This window comes from Bos grunniens, chromosome 3, assembly GCF_055505025.1.
Source record: "Bos grunniens cultivar Pamir isolate PY7600 chromosome 3, Bosgru_T2T1.0, whole genome shotgun sequence".
Lineage (NCBI taxonomy): Eukaryota > Metazoa > Chordata > Mammalia > Artiodactyla > Bovidae > Bos > Bos grunniens.
The window spans coordinates 99,224,434-99,238,063 of NC_141167.1; the positions used below are offsets into that span (position 1 = coordinate 99,224,434).

The 13,630-nt window shown below is 39.8% G+C and overlaps 1 protein-coding gene across 25 annotated transcripts in view; it reads right to left on the bottom strand.

Annotated features, from left to right (window-relative positions):
• The window catches only part of LOC147376237 (histone H3-like centromeric protein A), a 213,440-nt gene that overhangs the window by 32,171 nt on the left and 167,639 nt on the right, over positions 1–13,630 (bottom strand). For 2 of the 25 annotated variants that reach the window (XR_015160874.1, XR_015160884.1), the window contains one exon: positions 4,028–5,354. The exons of the other annotated variants lie outside the window; for them this stretch is intronic. The gene's annotated coding sequence lies outside the window, so the exon portion shown is untranslated. Of the gene's footprint in view, positions 1–4,027; positions 5,355–13,630 lie in introns of those variants that run through there. 25 annotated transcript variants of the gene reach the window in all.

Here is a 13,630-nt window from a genome sequence, read left to right on the forward strand (position 1 = left end):
CACAATAGTTAACCTGTAGCCAGGTTAACTAGTTAACCTTGAGAAGTTATTGGACCTCAATTTCTCCATCTCCAAATTTAAATTCTTGGATTAGATAGTTCTAGCCCCTTCCAGCTCTGATACATGTAGTTGTATCTCTTCTTTCTAATCCCACATAGGCCATATTACTGGGGTGGGGAGGGTGTCAAGGAACTTACTCCAGCTACTTTGTGCCACGTATAAATCAGTGATGATGAAATCTGTTAAGATCACAAGAAAGACCAACTGAATTATGAATTTGAACTGACACCAAAAAATGTAGCTGTCACCCAGATAGTATTCAGAATATTTAGCCTAAAATTGTTAGCCACAGCAAACACATGAAAAGATGCTCAACATCACTCATTATCAGAGAAATGCAAATCAAAACCACAATGAGGTACCATTTCACGCCAGTCAGAATGGCTGCAATCCAAAAGTCTACAAGCAATAAATGCTGGAGAGGGTGTGGAGAAAAGGGAACCCTCTTACACTGTGGGTGGGAATGCAAACTAGTACAGCCACTATGGAGAACAGTACGGAGATTCCTTAAAAAACTGGAAAAGAACTGCCTTATGACCCAGCAATCCCACTGCTGGGCATACACACTGAGGAAACCAAAATTGAAAGAGACACGTGTACCCCAGTGTTCATCGCAGCACTGTTTATAATAGCCAGGACATGGAAGCAACCTAGATGTCCATCAGCAGATGAATGGGTAAGAAAGCTGTGGTACATATACACAATGGAGTATTACTCAGCCATTAAAAAGAATACATTTGAATCAGTTCTAATGAGGTGGATGAAACTGGAGCCTATTATACAGAGTGAAGTAAGCCAGAAAGAAAAACACCAATACAGTATACTAATGCATATATATGGAATTTAGAAAGATGGTAACGATAACCCTGTATGGGAGACAGCAAAAGAGACACAGATGTATAGAACAGTCTTTTGGACTCCGTGGGAGAGGGAGAGGGTGGGATGATTAGGGAGAATGGCATTGAAACATGTATAATATTATATATGAAACGAATTGCCAGTCCAGGTTCAATGCAGGATACAGGATGCTTGGGGCTGGTGCACTGGGATGACCCAGAGGGATGGTACAGAGAGGGAGGTGGGAGGGGGATTCAGGATGGGGAATACGTGTACACCCATGGCGGATTCATGTTGATGTATGGCAAAAACAATACAATATTGTAAAGTAATTAACCTCCAATTAAAATGAATAAATTTATATTAAAAAAAATAAAATAAAATTGTTAGCCATGTTCATAGTTATAAGAGGAAAAAGAACTCACAGGAAAAATGTGTGATTCACTGGTAGAGCTTATCAAGGAACAGGGGTTTCTCTATTACTCCAGAATGAGCTGGTCAACATATATTAATTTTTGATATACTGAGAAGTTATATCTTCAAGTTACAAAATATTTAAATTTTTAACTGTTTTCATAGATGATCTGTTTCTCTTTCTTTTTTTTTAATTTAACTTTTTAATTTTATATGGATATAGTTCATTTACAATCTTCCGATCAGGTATACAGCAAAGCAATTCAGTTATATACATGCATATATCTGTTCTTTTTTCAGATTCTTTTCCCCTATAGGTTATTCAGATCAGATCAGATCAGTCACTCAGTCGTGTCCAACTCTTTGCGGCCCCATGAATCGCAGCATGCCAGGCCTCCCTGTCCATCACCAACTCCCAGAGTTCACTCAGACTCACATCCATCGAGTCAGTGATGCCATCCAACCATCTCATCCTCTGTTGTCCCCTTCTCCTCTTGCCCACAATCCCTCCCAGCATCAGAGTCTTTTCCAATGAGTCAACTCTTTGGATGAGGTGGCCAAAGTACTGGAGTTTCAGCTTTAGCATCATTCCTTCCAAAGAAATCCCAGGGCTGATCTCCTTCACAATGGACTGGTTGGATCTCCTTGCAGTCCAAGGGACTCTCAAGAGTCTTCTCCAACACCATAGTTCAAAAGCATCAATTCTTCGGCGCTCAGACTTCTTCACAGTCCAACTCTCACATCCATACATGACCACAGGAAAAACCATAGCCTTTACTAGACAGACCTTTGTTGGCAAAGTAATGTCTCTGCTTTTGAACATGCTATCTAGGTTGGTCATAACTTTCCTTCAAAGGAGTAAGCATCTTTTAATTTCATGGCTGCAGTCACCATCTGCAGTGATTTTGGAGCCCAGAAAAATAAAGTCTGACACTGTTTCCACTGTTTCCCCATCTATTTCCCATGAAGTGATGGGACCAGATGCCATGATCTTCGTTTTCTGAATGTTGAGCTTTAAGCCAACTTTTTCACTCTCCACTTTCACTTTCATCAAGAGGCTTTTTAGTTCCTCTTCACTTTCTGCCATAAGGGTGGTGTCATCTGCATATCTGGGGTTATTGATATTTCTCCCGGCAATCTTGATTCCAGCTTGTGCTTCTTCCAGCCCAGCATTTCTCATGATGTACTCTGCATATAAGTTAAATAAGCAGGGTGACAATATACAGCCTTGACATACTCCTTTTCCTATTTGGAACCAGTCTATTTTTCCATGTCCAGTTCTAACTGTTGCTTCCTGACCTGCATACAGGTTTCTCAAGAGGCAGGTCAGGTGGTCTGGTATTCCCATCTCTTTCAGAATTGTCCACAGTTTATTGTGATCCACACAGTCAAAGGCTTTGGCATAGTCAATAAAGCAGAAATAGATGTTTTCCTGGAACTCTCTTGCTTTTTCCATGATCCAGTGGATGTTGGCAATTTGATCTCTGGTTCCTCTGCCTTTTCTAAAACCAGCTTGAACATCAGGAAGTTCATGGTTCACATATTGCTGAAGCCTGGCTTGGAGAATTTTGAGCATTACTTTACTCGCGTGTGAGATGAGTGCAATTGTGCAGTAGTTTGAGCCTTCTTTGGCATTGCCTTTCTTTGGGATTGTCATACTACATAGTTATTTATAGATTCAATGCAACCTCTGTTAAAATTCCAATGGTATTTTTCACAGAAATATAAAAAAGCAATCCTAAACATTATACAAAACCACAAAAGGCCCCAAACAGCCAAAGCACTCGTGAGAAAAAAAAAAAACCAAAACAAAACAGAGGCAATAATGTTCCTGATTTCAAACCATACCTCAAAGTTATAGTAGTTAAAACAGCATGATATTGGCATAAAAATTGATATATAGGCCAATAAAACAGAACAGAGAACCCATAAATAAGTCCCCATCTACATGGACAACTAATATTTGACAGGGATGTCAGGAGCACTTGGTGGGGAAAGGACAATTCCTTTAACAAATAGTGCTGATACAACTGGATAAAACATGCAGAAAAATTAAATTGGATCCCTGTCTTACACAACTCATAAAAACTAACTTAAAATGGATTAAAGACTTGAACATAGGCCTAATGTCATAAAACTCCTAGAAGAAAATATGGGAAAAAATTTTTTATATTAGACTGGGAAATATCACAAGCAACAAAAACAAAAATCTACAAGTTGGACGACATCAACCTAAAAAGCTTTTGCACAGCAAAAGAAATAATTGGCAAAATGAAAAGGAAACTATGGAATAGGAAAAAATAATTGTAAACCATATATTGAATAAAGGCTTAATATACAAGATACATAAAGAGCTTGTGTAACTCAATAACAAAAAAGCAAACAGTTCAATTAAAAAAAATGGTCAGAGGAACTAAGTAGACATTTTTCAAAGAAGACATCCAAATGACCAACAGATTCATGAAAAGATGTGCAACATCACTAGTCATGGAAATGCAAATCAAAACAACGAGATACAGCCATAAAAAGGAATGAATTTGAGTCAGTTGTTGTGAGGTGAATGAACTTAGGGCCTGTTATACAAAGTGAAGTAAGTCAGGAAGAGAAAAACAAATATCATATATTAATACATATATATGCAATCTGGAAAAATGGTACTGATGAACCTATTTACAGGGAAGAAATGGAGATGCTGATGTAGAGAACAGATTGTGGACACATCAGTGGAAGGAGAGGGTGGGACAAACTGAGAAACTAGCATTGACACATATACACTATTATGTGTACAATAGACAACTAGTTGGATCAGATCAGATCAGTAGACCCCATGAATCGCAGCACACCAGGCCTCCCTGTCCATCACCAACTCCCAGAGTTCACTCAGACTCACGTCCATCGAGTCAGTGATGCCATCCAGCCATCTCATCCTCTGTCGTCCCCTTCTCCTCCTGCCCACAATCCCTCCTAGCATCAGAGTCTTTTCCAATGAGTCAACTCTTCGCATGAGGTGGCCAAAGTACTGGAGTTTCAGCTTTAGCATCATTCCTTCCAAAGAAATCCCAGGGCTGATTTCCTTCACAATGGACTGGTTGGATCTCCTTGCAGTCCAAGGGACTCTCAAGAGTCTTCTCCAACACCACAGTTCAAAGGCATCAATTCTTCGGCGCTCAGACTTCTTCACAGTCCAACTCTCACATCCATACATGACCACAGGAAAAACCATAGCCTTTACTAGACAGACCTTTGTTGGCAAAGTAATGTCTCTGCTTTTGAATATGCTATCTAGGTTGGTCATAACTTTCCTTCAAAGGAGTAAGCATCTTTTAATTTCATGGCTGCAGTCACCATCTGCAGTGATTTTGGAGCCCAGAAAAATAAACTCTGACACTGTTTCCACTGTTTCCCCATCTATTTCCCATGAAGTGATGGGACTGGATGCCATGATCTTCGTTTTCTGAATGTTGAGCTTTAAGCCAACTTTTTCACTCTACACTTTCACTTTCATCAAGAGGCTTTTTAGTTCCTGTTCACTTTCCGCCATAAGGGTGATGTCATCTGCATATCTGAGGTTATTGATATTTCTCCCGGCAATCTTGATTCCAGCCTGTGTTTCTTCCAGTCCAGCGTTTCTCATGATGTACTCTGCATATAAGTTAAATAGACAGGGTGACAATATACAGCCTTGACGTACTCCTTTTCCTATATGGAACCAGTCTGTTGTTTCATGTCCAGTTCTAACTGTTGCTTCCTGACCTGCATACAAATTTCTCAAGAGGCAGATCAGGTGATCTGGTATTCCCATCTCTTTCAAAATTTTCCACAGTTTATTGTGATCCACACAGTCAAAGTCTTTGGCAAAGTCAATAAAGCAGAAATAGATGTTTTTCTGGAACTCTCTTGCTTTTTCCATGATCCAGTGGATGTTGGTAATTTGATCTCTGGTTCCTCTGCCTTTTCTAAAACCAGCTTGAACATCAGGAAGTTCACGGTTCACATATGCTGCTGTATAACACAGGGAGCCCAGCCTGGTGATCTCTGAAGACCTAGAGGAGTGGTATGGGGGAATGGGAGGGAGGGGATATGAGAAAAAAGAAGATCCAAAAACACTAGAGATAGAGACAACTATTATTATAAATCCAAGTTATAATAATATATTATAATTATATATACTATATATATAATTATGACTGATTCACATGTTGTATAGCAGAAACCAATACAATGTTGCAAAGCAAATTTCATCCAATTAAAAAAATTTAAAAATGAGACATTATATCACACCCGTTAGAATGGCTATCATCAAGAAGATAAGAGATAACAAATGTTGGTGAGGATGTAGGGATAAAGGAATTGTATAACTGTTGGTGGGAATGTGATTTGGTTCAATCACTATGGAAAACAGTATGGAGGTTTCTCAAAAAGTTAAAAATAGAACTACCATATGATCCAGCCATTTCCCTTCTAGGTATATAGCCCAAGGATGTGAAACAGAAGTTCAAAGACATATCTGCACTCTTATGTTTGGTGGTTGGTTTGGTGGTTTAGTCACTAAGTCATGTCCAACTCTTGCAACCCCATGGACTGTAGCCTGCCAGGCTCCTCTGTCCATGGGATTCTCCAGGCAAGAATATTGGAGTGGGTTGCCCTTTCCTTCTCCAAGGGATCTTCCTGACCCAGGGGTCAAACCTGGGTCCCCTGCATTGCAGGCAGATTCTTTACCTACTGAGCTACAAGGGAAGTCCATCAACAGATGAAAACATGAGGAAGATGTTATATGTATGTGTGTGTGTATATATATACACATAGAGCATATGTGTATATATATACATACAGCATTTTCCTCATCTTATATATGTATATATATACATATATATGTATACACACACACACACCATGGAATATTATTCAGCCATGAGAAAGAAGGAAATCCTGCCATTTTCAATAACATGAATGGACCATGAGATCATTATGCTAAGTGAGATAAGTCAGACAAATAATGTATGATATCACTTACATGTGGATTTTTAAAAAGCTGAAATGGTAAAAACATAGAGTAGAATGGAGTGGGGGCAGTGAGGGATTGGGGATATGTTGTTTAAGTGTATAAACTTGGAATTGGTAGATAAATAAGTCATGGAGAGCTAATGCACAGTTTAGTAATTGTAGTCAACAATGCTGTATTATAAACTTCAGAGTTGCTAAGAGACTAGATCTTAATTGTTCCCACTGCAAAAAAGAAATGATAATTATAGAACTTGATAGAGGTGTTAGTTCTGTCTCTTGATAGTGCATGCTTGTGCTCAGTTACTGACTGACTCAGTCAGTCACGAGTTGTATCTGACTCTTTGCAACCCCTTGGACTGTAGCCTGCCAGCCTCCTCTGTCCATGGGATTCTCCAGGCAAGAATACTGGAGTGGGTTGCCATTTCCTTCTCCAGGGATCTTCCCAACCCAGGGATTGAACCCACATCTCTTGCATCTCTTGGCAGGCGGATTCTTTACCAACTGCACCACCTGGGAATCATACTGAAATGTATAAATATATCAAACCAACACACAACACGCTGTGTACTTTAAACTCATACAATGTTACATGTCAATTATATTTCAGTTTTTACGAAAACAAAATAGTTGTCTCTATCTCTAGTGTTTTTGGCTCTTTGTTCTCATGCTGTCAGCTGTAGCATGTGTCTGCTGACCCGCTTGCAACCAGCAGAGCTCTATATGCCTTGTGAGCTTTTAGCATCTTTTTTTTTCTGGCAGGGAGGAATGGTTGCAGTAGTAGGAAATTTTAATAGTCTTTTCTTTTTATTAAAAATTCTTTCTGTTTCTCAATTGTGCTATGATGTATGAGGTTGTTGAGAAGTTAATCTTTAGAGAAATAATATGAAATTAAGTGTCTTAGCTTGAACTATTGTCACAAAATTTTATAAACTGAGTAACTTAAACAACAGATGGCTGTCTCTTAGTTCTGAAAACTGGAAAGTCCAAGATCAAGGCTTTGGCAGATTTAGTTCCTGCTGAGAGGTCTCTTCCTGGCTTGCAGATTACTGTTTTCTCTTTGTATCCTCATATAGAAGAAAGAGAGCTCTGGTCTCTCTTCCTCTTCTTACAAGGATACTGATCCAAACATGGGGATCCCACCCCATGACCTCATTTAAACCCAACTATCTCTCAAAGGCCCCACCTCCAAATACCATAAAATTGGGGTTAGGGCTTCAACATATGAACATTCAGTCCAGAACACTGAGACTCCGTGTTATTTCTATCTTTTTTATCCCAAGAAAAATGATGAAAGTACCCTAACTGTGAGTGAGGCATCAATAGGATATACCACATTCTATATTCTGACTCAATATCAATGAGGGGTAAACAACTTGAGGTACCTCTTCATTAGAAAAGCTAAGGAAAAAAAACAATGTTTTAAGAGTGGGATGATTTTTCTATTGATTTCTAGTTTCTTGAAGCCTCTACGTTTAAGGGCAACTTTCAATCTTCAACCATGGAGTGATTAGGGAAAACGCTCCCTCTGATTTTTGTATGAATGATACAGTTATAGGAGAGAGAAGCTGATATTCAAACAGTACATGGTGCTGTTCGACTCCTAAGTTTGAGTGCTTTATACATAAACACATGATCTTCACAGATAACATCCCCATCCTCTAAGTGTCATGGGCTTGTTTCCTGGGTCCAGTTCTGGGGATGAGTGTGTGCACGTGCACACGCACACACACACTTTCTCTAAGAGATATGGCCAAGTCTCTTTTGCAATAATTCTACAGTTAAGCATCAATATAGGGCAAAATCAGTATGGGTAACCTATATACTCAGCTACAAAAATGAGCAACTTACCTTATAGCTTAGACAAAAATACAAAACAAACAACCCTGTTTCTATGGCTTACAATAATGAGCTTAAAAAGAATTCCATCAACAAGTTGCTTTGTATGACTGTATATTCTCCTCATTAAATTGTTTACATAAAACTTGGATTAACTAAGTTGTAATAAACTCAAGACAAGTGAATATTGAGAAATTGCTTCTAGGTAATTTACCACCCAATCAATATGGAGCAGCTAAGTATTTTTAGGGTTTTCCAGGTAAGGCGAGTGGTAAAGAACCCACCTGCCAATACAGGAGACACATAGGAGACTCAGGTTTGATCCCTGGGTCAGGAAGATCCTCTGGAGAATAGAATGGCTACCCACTCCAGTTTCTTGCCGGGAGAACCCCATGGACAGAGGAGCCAGGTAGGCTATGGTCCATAGGGTTGCAAAGAGTCGGACATGACTGAAGCAACTTAACACACAACCATTTTTAATGTCTCTTTTTAAATATCTATTTTCATCAAAAATTTCTTCCTGTTTAACTATTCTGACAAAAATCTTTAAAATGAATATTACTGCCATCACAGATTGATGGCATAGATACTTTCCTCTAGGAAGGAAGTATAATGGAAGTAAAACCCCCACATCAAAAACAGGATGGAGGACTTCCTTTGTGGTTCAGTGCATAAGCATCTGCCTGCCAATGCAGGGTCATGGGTTTGATCCCTGGTTCAGGAAGATTTCACATGCTGTGGGGCAACTAAGCCCGTGCACCACAGCTACTAAAGTCTGCATGCCCTTGAGTCCATGCTCTGTAATAAGAGAAGCCACTGCAATGAGAAGCCCACACGTGGCAACTAGAGTAGCTCTCACTCGCTACAACTAGAGAAAGCCAATGTGTAGCAATAAGAGCCAGCACTGTCTACCCCACCAAAAAAACCCAGCATTGAGATATAAAAGAAGTACATATAATTAAATGTCATATGATAGATTCTATTTCATTTGGGAAAATCACTCAAGTGACTTGTGTACATGTTATCAGGGCTCTAAAAGATAGTATTTTCTGTAACTCTGGGTCAAAACAGTTGACACCACTTGTTTACATGATAGTATGATTAGAACAACTCATACTCTATACTTTTACTGATTACACACTGTTGTAAACATACTATGTTGATCAGAAACTTAAATATGGAAGATTTCTTAGAAGAAGCATCTCAAGACAGCTTTAAATCTATCGATGCCTTAGAAAAGCCTAGGAATAGTTAGACAAGAAATGATTGCTTTCTACCTAAGTACCAACTTTTGACATTTTTCATAACTCAATTCAAATTTTCTCATCCAATCATACTCTTTTCTGAACCTAACCAGTTTGTCATTTTTTTCAACTTGACACAGTTGAACAAAGACTTTTGTCTAGAAGACTGGTATAGTTGGGTTGGAATCACAGCTCCAATCTCTCACTAGTTGTGTGATTTTAGAAAGTTCTTTAAATTTTTTGATCCTTAGTTTCTGCATCCATATATTGGGGATAATAATAGTATAGTCCTCATAATATTGTTATTAGGATTAAATGATACAATAATATTAAAGTACTTAGAATAAAGTCTGGTACATGGTGGGGACACCATAAATATTAGTGTTATTATTTACATTATTAACAATTAATTTCCAATTAATCTATGGTACTTATAAGTCCCATGTCAATTACTTTTTAAAATTAATTACAGAATTCTAATGATAAAGATTTAGGTCATACCTGAATGGTGTAGTGGTTTTCCCTACTTTCTTCAATTTATGTCTGAATTTGGCAATAAGGAGTTCATGGTCTGAGCCACAGTCAGCTCCTGGTCTTGTTTTTGCTGACTGTATAGAGTTTCTCCATCTTTGGCTGCAAAGAATATAATCAATCTGATTTTGGTGTTGACCATCTGGTGATGTCCATGTTGTTGTTGGAAGAGAGTGTTTGCTATGACCAGCGCGTTCTCTTGGCAAAACTCTATTAGTCTTTGCCCTGCTTCATTCCGTATTCCAAGGCCAAATTTACCTGTTACTCCAGGTGTTTCTTGACTTCCTACTTTTGCATTCCAGTCCCCTATAATGAAAAGGACATCTTTTTTGGGTGTTAGTTCTAAAAGGTCTTGTAAGTCTTCATCAGTTCGGTTCAGTCCAGTCATTCAGTTGTGTCCAACTCCTTGTGACCCCATGAATCGCAGCAGGCCAGGCCTCCCTGTCCATCACCAACTCCCGGAGTTCACTCAGACGCATGTCTATTGAGTCAGTGATGCCATCCAGCCATCTCATCCTCTGTCGTCCCCTTCTCCTCCTGCCCCCAATCCCTCCCAGCATCAGAGTCTTTTCCAATGAGTCAACTCTTCACATGAGGTGGCCAAAGTACTGGAGTTTCAGCTTTAGCATCATTCCTTCCAAAGAAATCCCAGGGCTGGTCTCCTTCACAATGGACTGGTTGAATCTCCTTGCAGTCCAAGGGACTCTCAAGAGTCTTCTCCAACACCACAGTTCAAAAGCATCAATTCTTTGGTGCTCAGCCTTCTTCACAGTCCAACTCTCACATCCATACATGACCACATAGGACCGTTCAACTTCAGCTTCTTCAGCATTACTGGTTCAGGCATAGACTTGGATTACTGTGATATTGAATGGTTTACCTTGGAAATGAACAGATATCATTCTGTCATTTTTGAGATTGCATCCAAGTACTGCATTTCAGACTCTTTTGTTGACCATGATGGCTACTCCATTTCTTCTAAGGGATTCCTGCCCACAGTAGTAGATAAAATGGTCATCTGAGTTAAATTCACGCATTCTAGTCCATTTTAGTTCCCTACTTCCTAGAATGTCGACGTTCACTCTTGCCATCTCCTGTTTGACCACCTCCAATTTGCCTTGATTCATGGACCTAACATTCCAGGTTCCTATGCAATATTGCTCTTTATAGCCTCGGACATTGCTTCTATCACCAGTCACATCCACAACTGGGTATTGTTTTTGCTTTGGCTCCATCCCTTCATTCTTTCTGGAGTTATTTCTCCACTGATCTCCAGTAGCATATTGGGCACCTACTGACCTGGGGAGTTCCTCTTTCAGTATCCTATCATTTTGCCTTTTCATACTGTTCATGGGGTTCTCAAGGCAAGAATACTGAAGTGGTTTACCATTCCCTTCTCCAGTGGACCACATTCTGTCAGACCTCTCCACCATGACCTGCCCATCTTGGGTGGCCCCACAGGGCATGGCTTGGTTTCATTGAGTTAGACCAGGCTGTGGTCCGTGTGATTAGATTGATTATGGTTTCAGTGTGTTGCCCTCTGATGCCCTCTTGCAACACTTACCATCTTACTTGGGTTTCTCTTACCTTGGACGTGCGGTATCTCTTCATGGCTGCTCCAGCAAAGCGCAGAGAAATAGAGGAAAACAACAGAATGGGAAAGACTAGAGATCTCTTCAAGAAAATTAGAGATACCAAGGGAATATTTCATGTAAAGATGGGCTCGATAAAGGACAGAAATGGTATGGACCTAACAGAAGCAGAAGATATTAAGAAGAGGTGGCAAGAATACACAGAGAACTGTACAAAAAAGATCTTCACGACCAAAATAATCATGATGGTGTGATCACTCACCTAGAGCCAGACATTCTGGAATGTGAAGTCAAGCGGGCCTTAGTAAGCATCACTATGAACAAAGCTAGTGGAGGTGATAGAATTCCAGTAGAGCTATTTCAAATCCTGAAAGATGATGCTGTGAAAATGCTGCACTCAATATGCCAGCACATTTAGAAAACTCAGCAGTGGCCACAGGACTGGAAAAGGTCAGTTTTCATTACAATTCCAAAGAAAGGCAATGCCAAAGAATGTTCAAACTACCACACAATTGCACTCATCTCACACACTAGTAAAGTAATGCTCAAAATTCTCCAAGCCAGGCTTCAGCAATACGTGAACCATGAACTTCCAGATGTTCAACCTGGTTTTAGAAAGGGCAGAGGAACCAGAGATCAAATTGCCAACATCCACTGGATCATGGAAAAAGCAAGAGAGTTCCAGGAAAACATCTATTTCTGCTTTATTGACTATGCCAAAGCCTTTGACTGTGTGGATCACAATAAACTGTGGGAAATTCTTCAAGAGATGGGAATACCAGACCACCGGACCTGCCTCTTGAGAAACCTGTATGCAGGTCAGGAAACAACAGTTAGAATTGAACATGGAACAACAGACTGGTTCCAAATAGGAAAAGGAGTACGTCAAGGCTGTATATTGTCACCCTGCTTATTTAACTTATATGCAGAGTACATCATGAGAAATGCTGGGCTGAAAGAAGCACAAGCTGGAATCAAGATTGCTGGGAGAAACCTCAGATATGCAGATGACACCACCCTTATGGCAGAAAGTGAAGAGGAACTAAAAAGCCTCTTGGTGAAAGTGAAAGAGGAGAGTGAAAAAGTTATCTTAAAGCTCAACATTCAGAAAACGAAGATCATGGCATCTGGTCCCATCACTTCATGGGAAATAGATGGGGAAACAGTGGAAACAGTGTCAGACTTTATTTTTCTGGGCTCCAAAATCACTGCAGATGGTGATTGCAGCCATGAAATTAAAAGATGTTTAGTCCTTGGAAGGAAAGTTATGACCAACCTAGATAGCATATTCAAAAGCAGAGACATTGCTTTGCCAACAAAGGTCTGTCTAGTCAAGGCTATGGTTTTTCCAGTGGTCATGTATGGATGTGAGAGTTGGTCTGTGAAGAAGGCTGAGCGCCAAAGAATTGATGCTTTTGAACTGTGGTGTTGGAGAAGACTCTTGAGAGTCCCTTGAACTGCCAGGAGATCCAACCAGTCAATTCTAAAGGAGATCAGTCCTGGGATTTCTTTGGAAGGAATGATGCTAAAGCTGAAACTCCAGTACTTTGGCCACCTCATGGGAAGAGTTGACTCATTGGAAAAAACTCTGATGCTGGGAGGGATTGGGGGCAGGAGAAGGGGACGACAGAGGATGAGATGGCTGGATGGCATCACCAACTCGACGGACATGAGTTTGAGTGAATTCCAGGAGTTGGTGTTGGACAGGGAGGCCTGGCGTGCGGCAATTCATGGGTCACAAAGAGTCGGACACGACTGAGCGACTGAACTGAACTGAATGATAAAGAAGATCTTTTGTGTGCATATACACACGCATATACAAATTCAGACATATTTATATGGGAAATAAAACCAAAAAATAAAAAACAATTATAGAGATCAAAAGCAGAGATAAGTGTGATGATCACTTGAAGATGGCAGTTGATTCATCAAATTTACATGCAGTTGTTCCCAACTTCAGCTTCAGAAAACAGTACAGTAATTAAAGGGCTAAACAAGGCTGGTATTCAAGAAAGTCCATTGAATTTGCTAGTTTCTTCTATATCACAGAAGTTAACAAAAATATAAAGTGGGAAACAGTATTATATCTGGTTTTAGGAGAGAAGGTTGTCA